This window comes from Lissotriton vulgaris, chromosome 1_1 (assembly GCF_964263255.1).
Source record: "Lissotriton vulgaris chromosome 1_1, aLisVul1.2, whole genome shotgun sequence".
In the NCBI taxonomy this organism is placed as follows: domain Eukaryota; kingdom Metazoa; phylum Chordata; class Amphibia; order Caudata; family Salamandridae; genus Lissotriton; species Lissotriton vulgaris.
This window is the reverse complement of record NC_141685.1, coordinates 292,124,375-292,145,125: the sequence shown is the minus strand read 5'-3', so window position 1 is coordinate 292,145,125 and position 20,751 is coordinate 292,124,375. Positions and strand designations below refer to the sequence as shown.

Below are 20,751 nucleotides of genomic sequence, written 5' to 3'. Positions count from 1 at the left end.
CCGGCAGGACGCAACGGGTCAGACTCCCCCCTTTCCTCTCAGACCCCACACCTACCACCTGGGGAGTCCCCCAGGGCTCCTCCCTCAGCCCGACGCTCTTCACTACATGGCTCCACTTGCCCCCATCGTCAGAACCTACGGACTCAACATCATGTCATACGCAGACGACACCCAGCTCATCCTCTCCCTATCCAACGAGCCCAACACTGCCAGACGCAACTTTCGAGAAGGCATGGAAGCCGTTGCCAAATGGATGAAAAACAGCTGCCTACAACTAAACACCAACAAAACAGAAGTACTCATCATGGGCCCAAACCCCGATGCCTGGAGCGACACCTGGTGGCCCACCGCCCTCGGAAACCCGCCAACCCCCACAGACCACGCACGCAACCTGGGAATCATCCTGGACTCCGAGCTCAAAATGGACCGCCAGATCAACTCTGTCTTATCTTCCTGCTTCCACAACCTCCGCCTCCTTCGTAAGACCTTCAAATGAATCCCCCTCGAACACCGAAAGACAGTCACTCACGCCCTGGTCACCAGCAGACTCGACTACGGCAACGCACTCTACGCCGGAATAAACAAAAACCTCATCTTCAAGCTACAGAACATCCAGAACGCCGCCGCAAGACTGGTCTTCAACCTGCCAAAACACTGCCACATCTCCCAGCACCTGCACACACTCCACTGGCTCCCCGTCGAGGCGAGAATCACCTTTAAGATGCTCACCCACGCACACAAGGCCCTCCACGGCACCGGACCAGCATACCTTAACAGCCGGCTCAAATTCCACGCACCCCAAAGGACCCTACGATCAGCCCAGCTCTCCTACGCCAGGTCCCCCGCACCAGAAAGACCAGATCGGGAGGCCACTCCTTCTCCTTCCTCGCGGCCAAAGCATGGAACGCCCTTCCGCTTCACCTCAGACAGACAACATCGCTCCCCATCTTCGCAAGAAACCTCAAAACCTGGCTCTTCGACAGACCCCCTCCTTGATGGAATGGAACCTGCACCCCCCCCCACCCCTAGCAATTGAATCCTACTCCTTGGTTACCAACAGTGAACTTATCTGCATGCAGTTCCTGTCGGTGGGGGAAGAAGAGAAGGAGGCTAGTTGGGTCAACACCCTTACTCAGTAGTGAATGAATGAAAATACATTTGTACAGCGCGATTGCTGCCCTGAGGCGTCCAAGCGTCCTAGTGGAGTGTGGGTGTCTGCCAATTTTGGAAGTGGGGCACTCACACACCCATTTGTGTGTCATGCTTCTTCATAGGGCTTGCTCCTTTTCAGGCTGGTACTGCAATGCCTGACGGGCACCCGATGAGGGGCTCTTTGTCGGAGATCTTTTTCCCAAACCGTATAGGTGAGGTGCGTGTGAGGGGCCTAGTGGTGTAGATGTGAGGTGATGTGAGGAGAAATAAAATGAGGCGAGGTGGTGCTCCAAAATGAATTTTAATCTGCAAGCCCACTCATCTCAATTAAAACCAGAATAGGGATACCGCCGATTATAATGGTCGGAGGTGTCTATATGTATGTAGTCATGGTCAACATGTTTCTTTCCCTATGTGTGTAAATCACTCAACAATTCTTCAGGACCTATCTTGATTCACTATCAACACGGGTAGTTGGTTATGAAAAATGAACCAATCACTCTGATGACCTTTCAATGAGGTACCTTAATAAGACAAATCATGGGACCAATCCAATTCGGGTTCAAGTCACGCCTCATCAATAGTTAGGCAGAGCAAAGATCGTTACAAAAGTTAACACCATCAGTTTTCCTAGAAAACAGGTGCTGGGAACCTACCCCTCACTCTGCCTCGTTGACAGGAACTGCATACTCCTTTGGTGCTACATTGTATTTATTGGGGCCTGTATGCTGGACCTATTTGCGCCCCTTCTCCCTCATTTGTATTGAGCACTTATCTGCATGACCATAGGATAAGGATAAGGTGTCTTATGCTACTAATTCTGCACTAGTGTAAATACAACATGGTGCCCTGAGGTTCCCACTCACTGCTAAATCTCTGAAGCTCCTACTCACACCTAAGTCCCACAGGCTCCTTTTCACACTAAGGTTCCACGCAAAAGCCCTTCTCAATTTAGGTAATTAAGCCTCCAACTTATACTCAGGTCTCCCGGGCTCCAGCCTCAATCTTTGGGCCCGATTCACAGAATGAACTTAAGACTCAATCCTAAACTTACTACTATTTTGGTATTCACAGAATGCACTTACTACTTTTGGCATTCGCAGAATGAACTTACTACTTTTGGTATTCACAGAAGTTAGGATTTTGTTTTAAGTTTGTCTTAAGTCTGTCTTAAATCTGTCTTAAGTTTGTCTTAAGACAAACTTAAGACAAAATCCTAACTTCTGTGAATACCAAAAGTAGTAAGTTCATTCTGTGAATGCCAAAAGTAGTAAGTGCATTCTGTGAATGCCAAAAGTAGTAAGTGCATTCTGTGAATACCAAAATAGTAGTAAGTTTAGGATTGAGTCCTAAGTTCATTCTGTGAATCAGGCCCTTTGTTACCAGAAACTTTTGCTAACCCTCAATTCAAAGAGGCTTTTGCTTACCCCAACCCCCAGCCCCCCACCCCCTAAGCGTCACCTCCCCTAACAGCTTTTACTCTAATATCTGGACTAAAGTGTGTACGGTCAGCAGCAGAAAGAGAGCTGAAGGGTGTTGTTTGGGTTTAGGGCTGCAGATAAGGGCTCGCTGCTCCCAGACTTCATGGGGCCGATTCACAGAACTAACTTAAGACAAAATCCTAAACTTACTACTTTTGGTATTCACAGAAGTTAGGATTTTGTCTTACGTTTATCTAAAGACAGATTTAAGTTAGGATTTTGTCTTAAGTCTGTCTTAAGACAAACTTAAGACAAAATCCTAACTTCTGTGAATACCAAAAGTAGTAAGTTTAAGATTTTGTCTTAAGTTAGTTCTGTGAATCGGGCCCCATCTCTCCATCGCCTGCCTGATCCCTCATGCATTTAGAATCAACTCAAAAACATATTAAGACTTTTTGGATATCAAATGAGAAGAAATGCATGTAATAGCAGTTTATGAATTCAAGATAAGTAAAATAAGGTACTGACAGGTTCAAACAGTGCTGTGTAACACAAGAGGGCACATACCCAGATGCTGTTACTGCTTCTATGAGTGTGAAACAGAGGTGTGGGAACCAGAGGGACTCACCTGTGTGTGCATGCTAAGAACGGAGTAAAATAATAATTGAACTTGGAAAGCCTGATTGCATTTAGAGTGGGAAAATATTGACTATCACCTTAGAGGGTTCTAAATTCAAAAGTACACTGCTTCCACCTTACTATAAGCAGCCTACTCACCATAAGACCTCAGCTAATAGCAGCCCACCTCCTGCAGCGCTAGTGATGATCCATTAAACACCTTCAATCAATCAATCAGGGATTTGTAGATTGCACTACTCACCCATAAGGGTCTCAAGGTGCTGGGGGGGGGGGGGAATGTGGGCAGCTTCAGTCATCCGAAAAGCCAGGTCTTGAGACTCTTCCTAAATGCTTGCAGTGTGGGGCTTCTTCTGATACTGAGGGGGAGTTCATTCCAGGTCTTGACCTCGATGTAGTAGAAGTGTCAGTATGTGTCTTAGGGAGAACACAACTCAAAATGTCCGGTTTTTGTATGTCCTTGTTTCGAACCCAATACTTTCAAGTCATCATGGGGCTGATTCACAGAACTAACTTAAGACAAAATCCTAAACTTGCTATTTTTGCTATTCACAGAAGTTAGGATTTTGTCTTAAGACAGACTTAAGACTGAATCCTAACTTAAGACAAACTTAAGACAGACTTGAGACAGACTTAAGACAAACTTAAGACAGACTTGTCTTAAGTCTGTCTTAAGTTTGTCTTAAGACAAACTTAAGACAAAATCCTATCTTCTGTGAATACCATAAGTAGTATGTTTAGGATTTTGTCTTAAGTTAGTTCTGTGAATCGGGCCCGTAGTTCCTGCAGGAGTACTTGCAGAGAGTGCAACCAATGAAAATATCCAGGTGTTACAGAACATTGTTAGTAGGCTGCTCCATATAATGTGTGACACCTCCACTGGTAGAAGAAAGTGAAACTATATACCCCAGAATAGCATTCGCTGTTGGTTAAAAAACACAGACTTATAGAATCTGACCAATCAGTGTCTCTTGACAGCACTTTATGGTAAGAGTGTTGATTATCCTTCCGAGAACTTCAATGTTAACAGCTTAAAGAAACTCACATGCTGTGTTTTGCCCATTGTTCAATCATATATTTTACCCAGTATAATCACTGTTCCTTAGGAAATGGGGATTTAAAAAGGCAAAGAGATTCCCATCTCTAGCACAGGGCTGGTGTGTAAGTACACTGCAAGGTTTTGGGATTAATACACACCTGTTCTGTTAAGTCGTTCTAATTGTGCTCTTCATCTCAGTGCAGGGGGACCTCTCCCATCCCCCCTTTGCACTACAAAGTCTGCACAAATGATGGACAGGCCGCTGGACAAAAGTAGGCCTGGGCGGAAGTGACCCAAAAACTTAGACTAGCTACGCGGAGTTCCGCAAGCGGTGGAGTGCGTTACGTCTCACCGTTCGTGCTGATTTTTAGCACTGGATGTTTGTCCTGCGCTGTAAAATCAGCACAAACTGCATCACAAGCAGCAAGAAGGCGCTGCTTCTTTCTGTTCGAGTAGATTTTCTACTCGAGCGGCAGCTTCTTCAACGTGAACCGAAGGTTTCTCAATGCGAGCGGTAGCGACAATCCGCAACCTCCCTTGTTGAGAAATCTCACTGGGAGGTGGTGTTGGAGTAAAATTTTCCTTGCTGAAGCTCACCAACTTAACGTTGGTGAGCTGGAGCAAGAAAAAAACGTCACTCCGCTGAGTTTTTCGGAACTCTGCGCTCTAGATGGAGTGTGAAAATCTGCGAGTGGACCGGAATTTCACGCCTAGGACGAGACAAAACAGAACCCTCTCAATGTTGCCCATCAAGAAGTAAGTGCGACCTCTGCAGATCAAAGAAGCATCATCCGAGGCAAAACCTTTCTGTCATGACCAAAGTCTGGATGGGGCAGGAGGAGGCATGAAGCATGCTGTGCCGACCCAGGCTGGGCCACTGTTGTTCTGTATGTGATAATGGGTTGTATGAAAGTCTGTGCTAGCTTTGGAAGGACCTACTGTGGCTTCTCTAGGATAGATGAGCAGTGGCAGCCGACCCTGCCCTTGCAAAAGAATGGGGAAAAAAATAGCCCACATCTGGATTCAGCCACCGGGCCTCTGGCACCTGCCAAATGCCCATCTTCCCAATCCAACCCTGTTTGTAGAGCGTGGACTGGTGCACTCTGGGGGAGCTCCTCTTTTCCTGCATCTCTTATGAACAGCATTGGGATGGCTCATAAAATGTCCCAAGGGAAGAACACAATACTTTGGGCAGCGTTAACCCTAATAAGGAGCATCTCTTGTTCTGAGTAAGCGGTGCGATAATCTGTGTTACTATAAAGAGAGAGACTAACTTGTTCCCACATGGGTGGTGCTGACATAACATGTGTATTTGTAAAAAGCATGTTCACCCAGAAGGGTATATTGGTGGTACATAACAGATGTTTATTGTTACCCAACCCAATGTTTCGCATTTTATCGACCTCAGAAGGATGAAAGGCTGATTGGACCTGCCAAGATTTGAACCTTTGACCATGAGATCGAACCCAGGCCCCTACAATGGACTTATTTGTCCACTAAGCCTCTTGCATTCTGAAACTTGGAGTTTGCATTTTCTCGGTCTTGACACATTGGTTGAAAGCACAAGAAATTAAAACAAATACAAGCAAGCATTGGAAAAGCCAAAAGATCTCATCTATATGAAATCTTCTGGTTTTGTCAATTTTGTTTTTTTACCCATGTTGTACAGCAGTGCATCAGGGAAAAACATGAAGGGGTGTTCCCTTGCTAAACAGAAATCAAAATTCAACTCACATCAGCAGCTCACCCACACGCAATAATACAGATAAATTTATTCAAAAAAGTTTTTAATTTTCATTTTTTATACATATAGATATCAACATACTTTTCTTAGATAAATAATTCCATTTGGACAGTAAAAAGCATAAGAAAAAATTGACATAATCATGAATGAACAGAGACAGTCTAAAAACTAGGACACGCAATAACAATTCAAAAAAAGGCACCAAATACATCCATTCATACATTCAAACATCACTTTTATACAGTCAGTTTCACACACAAGCATTCACATCCATATCACTACACACAAGGACAAGAAAAGCGCCTCTTCTGTGCAGCATGGCTAAAAGTAAACAAAAGGTGGTATGATGCAGTCACTGCTGGTCACTGTATAGTACTTTTTGGATTTTGCCTGCACAGCACTTGCACTGTGCTTGGGAAATTTCTTTTATTTATTATATCTTAAAAGGAGGCTCTTATCAGTTCCCAGTGCTGATGTATTGTGTTAATTCACTTTTGTGAGGAACTTTGTTTTGTTAATTTCTCCTCGCTGCAAGCATTTACGATACTTCTACTAAAGCAGTTCACACTGTTTAAGCCCCATTCTCTGTCAAGATAAGATCTCTTACCACGGAAAAGGCAGACAGCTTCTAACAGTATGCTGGCATGCTTGCTTTTTATTACACTGTTGTGTAAAGCAGATGCTTTACTCTTAGATCGTTTGTGGCATTTTCTATTCATGCCCCAGTACCTTTCTTTGCACTTTGTAGGCATTATTGGATTGAATTTTTTCAACTTAATCTATTAGGTCATCATGATCTAATTCTACATTTTGTGATAAACATTGCACATTTAAAATAAAATTAATATACAAGAGCTATGCTATATTTTACTACTAAACAGGCAGCTTGGCGCAGTTACCTTGCAGACAACAGGGTCATGATTTGAAAGGTGCAGCAAGTGTAAAAGCACCTGGCCCAAACGTTGTCAGAACTCCCCCAAACACATAGGGCCTTATTTATGAAGGCCTTGCGTCAGTTTTGCGCCGCAGGTGCGTCACTTTTTGTGACGCACCAGCGGTGTAAAAAAGGCGCCTCGTTGCGCCATATTAAAAAAGTGACGCATCTAGGTAGATGCGTCACTTTTTAAACCCCTGCGCCACATTATACCTGCGTCGGGTATAATGTATGCAGAGGGGGCGTTCCACCGCAAAAGCCTCGTAATAGTGACGCAGTGAAATCTATGAGATTTCGCTGCGTCACTTTTAGGACGCTGTTGCGTCAAAATCTTGCACCTGCCTCACAGCAGGCGTAAGACCGACGCAAGCCCTTTCACATGGGGCTTTCCCCACGTGAAAGGACGCATTGCTGGAGTTGCGTCACTTTTGTGACACACTCCAACAATGCGTCACTTTTGCGCTTACAGATACGTCAGACATACTGACGTATCTGTAACTCCTTGCGACATGATGCGTCATACATTAAATATGACGCATCAGGAATGTCGTAAGGAGTGCGCAGTGAAAAGTAACGCATCGCTGTTTTCACGCAGCGATGCGTCACTTTTCATAAATGAGGCCCATAATATTGCTCTATTTAACTACTAGACAGGCAGTCACAATTTCAGTTACCTTACAGTTGAAAGGGGCTTGATTTAATGTGTAGCAGGTGCAGTGACACTGGGTCAAAAGTTGTCATAACTCCACTAAACACCAAAAACTGCTATCTTTTGCTACTAAACAGGCAGTCACAAGTGCAGTTAGCTTGCAGATACAGGGTCATTATTTGAATGGTGCAGCAGGTGCAGTGGCACCGTGCCAACGTGTTATCAGAACTCCTCTAAACACTTAGGGGCAGATTTGCAAGCCCCTTGCGCCACTTTTGCGTCACTTTTCCCATGTTAAAAGTGTCGCAAAAGTTGCACAAGGGGCTTGTATATCTGCCCCTTAATATTGCTATATTTTACAACGAAAAAGGCAGTCACAAGCACAGTTATCTAGCAAGAGATAAGGTCATTATTTCAATAGTGCAGCAGGTGAAATGGCACTGAGACCAAAAACTTCAGGCACCCCACTGAACACCTAACATGGCTACATTTAACAACTAAACAGGTAGTCACAAGTGCAGCTATCTTTCAGGCAAGGGGCAGAAGGTGCAGTGGAACCAGGCACCAAAAGTAGTCAGAACTCCTCTAGACAGAATATGCCTCCTTATCCCGCAGTCTTTTTGTCCGCAGGGAATTATACGTTGTTGTTACAACGACTGCGTTGTGATTCCGCATACCATTACCACGCAAGTCGTAACAACGACTTGCAGAGGGGGCGCTGGATGTTGGAATAGTATAATTTACTATTCCAACTCCAGTCTGTGAGGACAGAAGGGAAGGTGTTGTATTTTAAATCCAACACCTCCCCCCTCCCCTCTGTGAGCTGTTGTTCCGAATTGCAGAGTAATGGTATGCAAAATCACAACGCGGTCGTTGTAACGACCGCATTGTGATTCCCTGCGGACAAAAAGTTTTGTCATAAACGCTGTTTACCGTACCCTCTAAACATAATATTGCTATATTTGACTACTAAACAGGCAGTCACAATTGCAGTTATCTTATTTACAAGACCCTTGCTCTGCCAGTGCATCACTTTTGATATGGGAAAAAGTGACATACCGGTGGCGCAAGGGGCTTGCAAATAAACCCCATAGCATTGATATTACATCAATCAATTCTATTATTTATCTCTTTCATTTAATTTTTCAAAATGTTGCTGTTGTGGAGGATGAAATAGGTCTCAGGGGTGAATATATCTCGTGTCTCGGTGACAGAAGATCACAGTCAACTTGAAATTCCACCAGTCACATTTCAAAACCTGAAATGTGCTTTAGACAAATTAATGCCCTTCCTTCACATCTGTATTTAAATTCATTTCATTTAGTTTTGACAGAATTCTTCAACATGTCCACACGGTGGCGGCATTGTCACACATTGTAAGTGAGTGTTTTATATAGGACTGAGAGAACGATCGTATTAAATTATCCTCTGATGAACAGTGGCAAAATAATGCCCCCCCGAAGTGTAATTCACACAAGAGGTGCCTCCTTCGAAGCGATCATCATTACAATGTTGTGGTGATTCTTCCGCCAGAGAATCGGGCAGTAGAAAGTCGAATTGTACTAATAATAATAACGTGTTAGATATAGCGCTTCATGCCACATTTCTACTTTTTCAAAGATCTATAACTAACGGATGTTACCAGGGCACAAGTCGGTGATGTAACGAACCTTGAGGGGGCTCCAATGCAAACTATATGGAGGGGGGAGAGGGGGCACACGCGGAACACAGTCAGCCTCCCCCCTGCCCCCGGGCTCGGTGCCCCCCTCCACCACTAGGATTGCGGGGGCTATTGTTATGTCACTCACACAAGTCCTAAACAAGCATTTACAATGCAATGGTCTCGGCATTATTAAAGGTAGAGCTATTGGCATTGCTCATGAAATTTTATTTTTTTAACCCCTTCGATGCTTGTGACGGAATCAGCTGTGCTGATGACAGAATGGTTCTGTCACGACCACACCCAGTTATGGAATGTCCAGCACCAGGGGGGGGGGGGAGGGGGGGGGGGGAGTGGGGAATCGGGGAAGCAAATGGCATTGTTATTTACATTGCCAATAGCTTAATCCTTAAATAAATGGCATTGTCATTTACAATGCCAATAGCTTAATCGCTCACAAATGCATGACCTATTGCATTTACACCCACACAGAGCCACATACACACATACAGAGCCACCCACACAGAGTCATTCACATAGAGCCACCCACACACACAGAGCCACCTACACAGAGCCACCTTCACACAGACAGAGCCACCCACACATAGAGCCACCTACAAAAAAAGCTATCCACACAGAGCCACACACACACAGCATATGTAGAAACCATGGGCCTCATTTATGAGGCTGTGCGTCACTTTTACGCCGCCGGTGCGTCACTTTTTGTGACGCACCAGTGGCGTAAAAAATGCACCTTGTTGTGCCATATTTACAAAGTGACGCATCTAGGTAGATGCGTCACTTTGTAAACCCCTGCGCCACATTATACCTGCGCCAGGTATAATGTATGCAAGGGGGGCGAATTGACGCAAGGAAGGGTCGTAGAAGTCATGCAGTGAAATCTATGGGATTTCACTGCGTCACTTTTAGGACGCCGTTGTGTCAAAATCCTGCGCCTGCCTCACAGCAGGCGTAAGACTGACGCAGGCCCTTTCACATGGCCCCATGTGAAAGGATGTGAATTTAGAGAAAGAGGAAATTCTACTTGCAAGTGGGGGTGTGCACATTTATACTTGGACCTGCACGGTCTTAATCCAACTCATTTCAGTTCAAAGAATGAATCTTTCAAAATTCAACTTGATTTCAAACGAAAATTTATTTGTTTCATTATATTCAGTTCTTCATAAATGCAAATCTATTATCTGTGGCGACTTCAAACTTTTACATTCAGCATCTACCCAATGCATTTCGGGTCCTATTAGACCCTTCCTCGGGGGTCTGTGCAGGAAAAACAAGGAAATACAATGAGCCACTCAGCTAATGTTCAAACATCTGTCATAGCTATTACAATATTTACTTAACAAGGCTGTATCGTTCTGTGTTCTAGTAATTCAATATACACTATCCAACTAAACATCCCAAGATTGACATATTCTCTACCAAATTCCATCATGGCGTTTCGACTTTTTCATGTCTAAACGGAAAACTAGTTGTGTTTAAAATTAAAAAAGTTCCTCAAGCATCAAACTGTGCTCCATTGCAACACAATACACCATGGCCTCACAAACAAACGGAGCCCGTTTTGTTAAATAAACTTTGTTCAAGCACGCATAATCTCATATTTGAATGCCTCCTTACAAATGTTTTACCAAACCGTTGTAAACCACATAATTAGCAGATTCCTAGAGTATTAACATATTTAAAAGCTGCCCTGTTAGTAAATAAACCTAAAAACAAAATAGTAAAGTGTTTGTTATTAACTAAAGCTGCGATAATGGCCTTGATAATATGCTCTATGAATTCCAATCGAAGCCCATGTTAGATGTGTTTTTATCGGCAGCTTCCTGCCGATAAAAGCGGTGATAATGTATCGCCTGTCCTTGATAATATGCCCCTTAGTTTTTGTCCCAATCCGACCCCTGGCTATTTCCAGGGAGAGGCCAAATATACTGTGCATTGCCCCATGCACACAAACCGCAGCAGGCCTCATAAAGTCAAATAGACATTAGTTAAGCGTCTTAGCCCAACCTGCTGAAAACATTTCAGTACAATCAGTCCTACATAACATGTATGAAGCGCACGTCCACCCAAATGTATCTTGGCGCTGAATAACAGATGTTTATTGTTAGCCAACTCAATGGTACTCATTTTATTGACCTCGGAAGGATGAACGGCTGAGTGGACTCACCGGGATTTAACCTGTGACCTACACACACTTCCAATCAACTGCTGAGCAACTACCCCTCAGAAAACGAATTGCTTTACACAATTCTGAGGTTTAAGAGTTGCCTTGATATGCAATTACATAAGTGCAAATTCAATTTTTGCTGGTGCTAATATTTGGAAAATCTTGCCTCGCGTCTGTCAGTAACGGGCAGTAAGTAACCATAGCTTGTAGTGTGCACTTTGGAGAAACACGCGGTAACTGTATTTAGTGTTCTTGAAAAGAGCCCACACTGCCCTGTGCCTGCTTCACGGCTCTGGTAACACAGGAGGATTTACAGATGGCGCGAATGAAAAGCAAGGCATTGACGTGGCTGTAGTCCCCCGTTCGGTCAGTACTAGCCGGGCCCGTAATTTGAACACATGCCTCTGACAGGTCGTGTTTTGAAGTTGCACCTTTCTTGTTTTCAGAAGGAGGCGGGTTATGGCAAAAGTGTGTATCTGAAGAACTCGAATACGTTAAATGTCTTTGATCCTGCTGTTTCAAATAGAAGGTTAGATTCCACGTAAAAATTTGAAAGCAACATTATAAGGATATGAACTTTTTGTAGCAATCAGGCCACTTTGATAGAGCCGCCTTAATGGATCCCTTTGTTTACGTCATAAACATGTCATGTATGGGTTAGTCTGATGCTGAATGGAATTGCGTGCTATGTATGCTACTCTGCACCATAAAGTGCCAAGGGCCTCATTTATGAAAAGTGACGCATTGCTGCATGAAAACAGCGATGCGTCACTTTTCACTGCGCACTCCTTACGACATTCCTGATGCGTCATATTTAATGTATGACACATCATGTCGCAAGGAGTTACAGATACGTCAGTATTTCTGACGTATCTGTAAGCGCAAAAGTGACGCATTGCTGGAGTGTGTCACAAAAGTGACGCAACTCCAGCAACGCGTCCTTTCACATGGGGAAAGCCCCGTGTGAAAGGGCTTACGCCTGCTGTGAGGCAGGCGCAAGATTTTGACGCAACAGCGTCCTAAAAGTGACGCAGTGAAATCTCATAGATTTCACTGCGTCACTATTATGAGGCTTTTTGCGGGGGAACGCCCCCTCTGCATACATTATACCTGACACAGGTATAATGTGGCGCAGGGGTTTAAAAAGTGACGCATCTACCTAGATGCGTCACTTTTTAAATATGGCGCAACGAGGCGCATTTTTTACACCGCTGGTGGGTCACAAAAAGTGACGCACCGGCGGCGCAAAACTGACGCAAGGCCTCATAAATAAGGGCCCAAGTGTTTCTGTGTGTTATGTGGCTCTGTTCTGCTTTTGTATCATGTTATAATATATTATTGTGCTGTGGTACCATTGTTGATTTATAGATTGCTACGGGCAGTTAGAAGTCTGCTTCAGTGCACTAAGACGCCAGGGAGAGAAGTGGTAAAGGAAGGTTATACATACAGCCATCACCAGTAGATGCCTCTTACCTGGGAGAAGGGCAGCGTGCGGCAGTTTTCCTGCTGCATCCCCTCAGTCTTCATGGGCAGAGCCAGCTCCTCCGAGGCCGAGTTTCTCCTAAGCAGGAAGAGGTTCCAAAACTTCTTGGTGTTCTTCATGCCTGTGGGCTCCTTGTTTCTACTCTCGGGGGGAGGCGGCGGGAAAGCATGGCTCAGAGACTCTAGCGGAATGTTCTCGGTGTCTGGCAGCCCCCATGTTCCCATGCTGCCTCCCAAATGAAGCTCGATGGGGGTAGGCTCAGCCGGGCCTGCTTCCTCTCTCCCGCCATCTTGCTTCCTGCTGGGTGTAAGGCCTCGACAAGGTCTGGGTCAGCAGCTGGGCCAGGCCCACCGGGCCTGCGTATGTCTTTGAAGGCGTTGGGCTCGACCTCCAACATCTCCACGCCTTGGGCCTCGCTCCCGAGTCCGACCTGGTCTTGGTAGGACAGCAGTCGCGCTTGCCGCCTATTTTTGTTCTGCTGCCCTCTCGCTAGCCTGCCCTCTGTGAGACAGGTCATCACCAAAAGCTGAAACAGCAACAGAAGCATCCTGGTTCTCCTCTGTCTCTTCAAGTCCTCGGCCTATGTGTACAGAGGTGCCCTCGGGCCCTGTCTCTTTATACCGGAAGCAGCGTCATGGCTGACTCAGGGGGTCTCTAGGGCAGCAGCTTTGACACATTTACACAGGGCAGAAATGGCTGCCGCAAAGCTCTGAAATTTTCGGAATCGGGGGCGTGTTTTTGGGTGAGTGACGGATGGCATCACAGATAGAAAGAACCTAAAAAACACGCCCCCAAATCCAAAAAAAGACAGAGCTTAAAGGGAGTGAAGCCCCTCTCCTCCAATGGCTGGCCAGCATTTACGAGGCCAGCCAATGGAGAAGAGGGGCGGGGTCAAGCCCCCTACATTAAGAAACATAAAATCTCGGAGCTCTGCCCACTGCTTATGCAGTGCGACAGAGTCCTCGACCTAAAAAAGAAGTAGGAGGACTAACCAAGTTAGGCAGTATGCAAGTGACATCACAGGAAGTGGCATCATTGCCCATGACCGCACAGGAAGTGACATCACAAAAAGTGGCATCAGATCTTAAGACCTCACACATATGTTTAGCAGGTCTAGCATGAGTACATTGGAGCACATTACAATATTTAACTAATGAGATTTTGAATTGGGTTGTTTAAAAAAAGTAACAACCAAGACGCAAAATCTGGGCCTCAACTTATAATTTTTTTTTTTAACCTCTTTCACATGTAAATAAGCAGCAAGGAGAAACATAGCAGAAAATCTGTTCTGCTTAATTGGTTGCAAAGTCTGCAGTGTAAAATATCTTATGAGGTTAAGGCACCTGCTGCATTGATCTTTGCCAGAGATAAATAACAAGTCACTGAATTCAGTGCAGCAGCCAAACATTCTGTGCTGCGTTGCGTGACAGCGAGGTAGAAGGAGAGTGACATATCTACTGAGTTATGGCTGTCTCCTCCCTTCTCTGTAGTGCTGGCACTGTTTTCAGCTGCTTTGCGCCAGGCACACACCTTAGCGCCAGAGTATGTGCCTGAGTATACCATAGGGTTTGTACCGGAAGAGTACCCTTCCATTACAAAATACTATAGATAGACACAATTTAAAACTTTTCCTACTTTGCATGTGTGCTGCACAGTTATTAGCATACATGCAAAATCAGAAAAGAAGGAAGAAGTAAAAACATTTCTCCTCTTAACACCTCCTTTTATCACCATGGCTGCTTGAGACATTCATCTGCTGTGCTGGGCCATAATAGAAATGGGTGTGCTCGTCATGAGCACATGAGAGGTGTACCGCATGACGAGCTGAGCTTGTCATGAGCACCGAAGGGGTTAAATAGCGCTAACGTTTGTTGCTAAACCCTGTCTATTATTGTTTTTAGTTAGGGTTTTGCATCAAAAGGCATGGGTGGTACCATGAGAACACACATGTACCACCCATCTAGCACCCCCTCGCTGCTAAGTAATGCAAAACAGGGCTTTGCGCTGCTTTGCGTTACTTTCATGGTACTTTCACTTTCCAGCGGAAAACAGGTTGTGCACTGGAAAGTAAATCAGGAAAAACACATTTTGTGCTGGTTGGTGTCACTTTTTTATAAACCTAGTGCAAATTGTTAGTAAATCTGCCCCTTACGGTGATCAGCAAATCTCAGGGAATAATAATAATGGTAAGTTAACTCTGGCGGTTAATGCACTTGATGGAGAGATCTGTGTTTTATCTAGTCACAGTTTTGAATCACAGTAGCAGGGAGGGTTAATATGTCTCCTGCAGAGCACATTATGTAACAGGCAGATGACTGATTTTTATTTTATGTAGATGGGTAAGTGGGTTAGTGCTTTTAACACAGAGATCCTTTTGTTACCTGTAGTTCATACATTTTAATTCTTCTAATATATCACAGTGAGCTATGAAGGACATGTGAGTCCAACACCTTGTAACACCCACTGGCTTGCAGTAGCGGCTTCTCCAATATGGCAGAGGAGCTTCGGCCCACTGCTTTCAAGCAGTGGGAGAAGAGAAAGCATAAAATTATAATAACTTTTAGTTATTATCATTTTGTGTTTGTGCTGCTTTGCAGGTGGGTGGGTGGGCGGGAGGGGCTGCTCTGCTCTTGGAGCAGGGCAGGGAAGGAGTGGTTTGCCCACTCCTAAATGCGCAATGACTGTTTGGTCGGCCCTCTGGGGCCGCCAAAAACAAGTCACACGCACTTTCCCCATTCTCCATGCAGGCTGCATTACAGGATGCCTGGAGAACATGACAAGGCACCCATTCCCTAATTGAGCGCTGAACCAGGACGCTCAAAACCAATCACAACGCTGCATTGCAGCTTAGTGATTGGCCAGAGGAGCCTGGGTGCCTACCATTCACACTGCTGCATTGCAATGCTGGGATTAGTCAGTGAGTCTTGCTGTTCCTCGAGGAGAGCAGGAGCACAGACATAGGACCTGACATAGGACCTGGCGGGAAAATAAGTTAATTTGAAAAAAACAATTATTATGTGCATCCTCGCCCCACCCTGCGCCACCTCGCCACCCATGAGCCAGGCTGGCCGCCACTGCTGTCTTATGTAACGTTTGGTACATTGATTTGGCACACATATGATTTATTGTCATCGTGTACGTGTGATGTAAAGCTCTCCACAACGCTAGATTGGGAGGAGTAGTGCTATAAAATAAATAAAACAAAAAAAGTGGTATTTAAATTGTCATTTGTGTAAAAATGGGACAGAACAACACATCTGACATTCTTACAAGGTATGCATATCTCCTATATAGAGGAATTGAAAAAAGTCAAAAGCATGCCTCCCTTCAGTACCCGTAATTAAATATCAGGCAGTGTGCCTTTGTTTCCCCTCCATTGCATGTGCAGGTAGGTGTGAGGATCCGGATAGCTCCCAGCCTTCGTACTCCAACAAAACGAAACCTGATGGCCCCATAACGACGGCCTTTGTTTTGGGCCCAGTTGGAATTCAAAATAACAAAGCCGCCTCGCTTGCACGTTGCTGTTTGGAACAAAAGCAGGAATGTAGACAACGTGCAAACGCTGTTGAATGCGTCCCAGTGTTTGACAATTACACTGGGATGAGTTTAGCATATTTCTGTGGGGCCCAGATTCCTGGCAGTGTGAATGGTGAGAAAAGAGTGGATAGATGCAGTCTACCCGCGTCTACCCTCGACTTGTGCCTTGGATGTCACCACCCTTTTCTAAATCAGACCTTAGGAATATCACTGGTTACTAAGGTTTTAAAGATCACACCAATTAGCAGCCACACTTTAATGTGAGCCTTACTGTCTTAGTCGGGAGCTGGCCTCTATTACTGCAGCGCTGTTTTGATTCTAGCAGTAACTCCTAATATGATAGGGCCCGATTCATAGAACTAACTTAAGACAAAATCTTAAACTTACTACTTTGGTATTCACAGAAGTTAGGATTTTGTCTTAAGTTTGCCTTAAGACAAACTTAAGACAAACTTAAGACAAACTTAAGACAGACTTGTCTTAAGTCTGTCTTAAGTTTGTCTTAAGACAAACTTTAGACAAAATCTTAACTTCTGTGAATACCATAAGTAGTAAGTTAGTAAGTTTAGGATTTTGTCTTAAGTTAATTCTGTGAATCGGGCCCCTACACACTACATACACTGTTGGAGGCTAACCAAACAAGCATTAGCCTAGCATGTAGTTCTAGCTTCAATGTGCTGCCGTAGGCAAAGAAAGTCACACGTAAATGTGCATGGACTCTCTGTGCTGAATATAGCATGCTACAATGCATGCAATTATATAGCGTTCTGTAACAACGTGATGCCATTACTACGCAAGTCATTACATCGACTTGCAGTAGATGGCGCTGTAACATTAGGAATGTATAATTTACTATTCCAACTCCAGCCTATGCAACAGTAGGGAAGGTGTTGGAATAGTAAATTACAATATTCCTTATGTTAGAGCGCCATCTACTGCAAGTCGATGTAATGACTTGTGTAGTAATGGCATTGCATTGTAACAATGTGGTTGTTGTAACCACCTCGTTGTAAAGGCATCACGGTCTAATGACTGCGATGTAAAGGTTGCTTCCCATCTGTGCTATGTCATTGTATAACCTGCTGCAAGCAGGACTTGAGCTGTACTTCAATGATGAGGCTCAAGTAGGCGTTGTTGCTTGCGCTCCCATTTAAATGGAAGGTCAGGCTGGACAGCCCTAATGGAGTTAGACTAAATCTAATTTAAATGTGGTTGGTCCCTGTCTGTGGTGACACAGTGAAAACAATCCTTTTTAGGTCTCGCTGAGCTAGCGCATGCGCTGCTCTGGGAGAAATTTAGTGTATGGGTTTTCAAAGTGCTGCCACAGGCTTTTGGTGGCCTACCGCTTGCGTTCACGCGAGCAGCCGCCATCTGCCTTCCTTCCAGCATGATTACTGCAGCACGCGCACCACTCGCGTGCTTCACACAGAGCGCGTCCTCGCGATCACTTTCGCCACAATCACTATTGCTTTCATGGCCGAGCGGCCGTTACTTTTATGGCAGCGCTGTCAATGCGGCACACAGCTATTAACTTCCATGAGGCTAGATTAAGAGCCCTTCAGAGTGAGTGCTAGCGCTATGGCAGGGTGAAATCCAGCCACGTTGGTGCTGCACTTATTGAAAGTACGGATTGGCAGTATTAATGTTTGGCTCCTTTAATTAGCTGCCATTTTAGTTAAGTCCGTGTTAGTACAGCAGCAGCAAACGCTGTGTAATCTCATATATTAGGGCACAATTTGAGATCCCCAGCAAGGCGACATAGATTTGAAGCGCTTTCTATCTGAATTAGCGCAATTGCAGGTTATATAAACGACGCATTGGTAACCTTCATTTACACCGTCAATGGACAACTGCCCTTTCATAAGGCAAACAATGACGCTTTGTGGCGGCGAACAGTTAAGGCTACTTGTGGAAGGTTCCGCTTAAGCTCCAGTTGGATATCTCTCACTAATCTGACTGCTGCTGCACCTCGCACGTACAACAAAATTTAAATATTGAGCAATAACAGTGATTTTAATTGTTACATTTCCAATTTCGTTTGTCAAAATTTTTTAAAATACACCAGAACTGCCGACTTCTAACTGTGGAACCAGATTGCAGACTCCGCGTTGGCTTAACATCCTGTGAATCTGGGAAAAATACCGAATCCCCCTGTGCATAAAATAGATAATTAAATGTGTCCTTGAGTATTGTAACTAGTGCTCAAGCAAAGCACTCCAATACTTTCAGGGCTAGTTTGCACTATATAAAACAGCAACGGCTTCCAAGTGAAGGACGTGCAGGATGGTAGCATAGCAGGCAACCGCGCTCTGCGTTCCTTGTGCTTCAAGTCCCGCTCTCTCCAAGCACCAAGCACGGAGGGGTGGTTGAAAACCTGAGAGCCAGAGAGCCTTTGACGGCAGCCAGCCACCATCTGCCAAAAGTGTTCATATGGTAACGAGGAGCGCTGCAGAGCCCGTGACAGCAGCCAGAAACCAGCAGTAAGCATATGGCAATGAGGAGTAGCCGAGAGCCGGAGAGCCATAGCAGCTTGCAGACAGCAGCAATTGCAAGGCTGGCTAGCTCTTCAAAGGAAGGTGGGATGTTCTTTCTTTGACACTTCTAAGTCCCTACGGATGCCAACAACTGCTTAATTCACGCGGCTTGGTGTATTGTGTACATTTTCTGCATTTCTCTGTGAGCAAGCTATCCTATCCAATATGACTACCGATTTTGCACATAGTATTTCTCTGTACACATAAATGTACTTATCTCTGGCTTGAATTGTTAGCTTCTTCTCAGCAGTTTTAACTGCGTATGTTGACCAAGAAACGTGTAGCCGCAAATAAAAGCCTCACCCCTTCCCTGTCACTTTTGGGGAGCCGTAAGCATGCTGCTGTTTTGTCCCACTTGTGGAAGCGTGTTGATCGTAGAGGAGGGGCAGAAGTGGTATTGATTCACTTGCAACACTTGCCCTTATGTACACAACGTCATTCGGAAGGTCACCAGTAGAAAAATATCCAAAACTTAAAGAGGTCGATGATGTGTTGGGAGGAGCTGCAGCCTGGGAGAATGCAAGGCCCGATTCACAGAATGAACTTAAGACTCAATCCTAAACTTACTACTATTTTGGTATTCACAGAATGCACTTACTACTTTTGGCATTCAGTGGGCCCGATTCACAGAATGAACTTAAGACTCAATCCTAAACGTACTACTATTTTGGTATTCACAGAATGCACTTACTACTTTTGGCATTCACAGAAGTTAGGATTTTGTCTTAAGTTTGTCTTAAGACAAACTTAAGACAGACTTAAGACAGACTTAAGACAAACTTAAGACAGACTTAAGACAGAATCCTAACTTAAGTCTGTCTAAAGTCTGTCATAAGTCTGTCTTAAGACAAACTTAAGACAAAATCCTAACTTCTGTGAATACCAAAAGTAGTAAGTGCATTCTGTGAATACCAAAATAGTAGTACAGGTAGGATTGAGTCTTAAGTTCATTCTGTGAATGCCAAAAGTAGTAAGTGCATTCTGTGAATACCAAAATAGTAGTAAGTTTAGAATTGAGTCTTAAGTTCATTCAGTGAATCAGGCCCACAGAAGTTAGGATTTTGTCTTAAGTTTGTCTTAAGACAAACTTAAGACAGACGTAAGACAAAATCCTAACTTAAGTCTGTCTTAAGTTTGTCTTAAGTCTGTCTTAAGTTTGCCTTAAGTCTGTCTTAAGTCTGTCTTAAGTTTGTCTTAAGACAAACTTAAGACAAAATCCTAACTTTTGTGAATGCCAAAATTAGTAAGTTCATTCTGTGAATACCAAAATTAGTAAGTGCATTCTGTGAATGCCAAAAGTATTAAATGCATTCTGTGAATACCAAAATAGTAGTAAGTTTAGGATTGAGTCTTAAGTTCATTCTCTGAATCGGGCCCATTGATTCCACTGCAGAGACCTGTCCTAAATGTGAGCACCCACAAGCCTATTTTATGCAGCTTCAGACCCGATCAGCAGATGAACCCATGACAACATTCTATAAGTGCTGCAATGCACAATGTGGACACCAGTGGAAAGACTGAAATTACTTGACGTCTGCAATGAGATAGTTAAGTCAAGCTGTTCATAGTTTCTTCTTGACATGCCAAATCATTTAATAAAAATTGTGTAGTTTGTGCCTCTCATTGATAATTGTCTGTATATTGAGATCATTGGCTCTCGAAGTTTTGTTGTCCAGGACAAATGGTACGAATGCCCGATGTGAGAAGCCGCTGTATGGTTAGTGTCTTTCTCTTGTTTTCCTATCTTAGTTATAACTCTAGGTCATAAGGGGTG

General features: G+C 44.3%; 2 pseudogenes; one reads left to right on the top strand and one right to left on the bottom strand.

Annotated features, from left to right (window-relative positions):
• Positions 1-12,875: 12,875 nt before the first annotated feature.
• LOC147747069 (cerberus-like) lies at positions 12,876-13,453 on the bottom strand (annotated as a pseudogene).
• Positions 13,454-19,312: 5,859 nt separating this feature from the next.
• On the top strand, positions 19,313-20,498 carry LOC147747068 (DNA-directed RNA polymerase III subunit RPC10-like; annotated as a pseudogene).
• Positions 20,499-20,751: the final 253 nt, after the last annotated feature.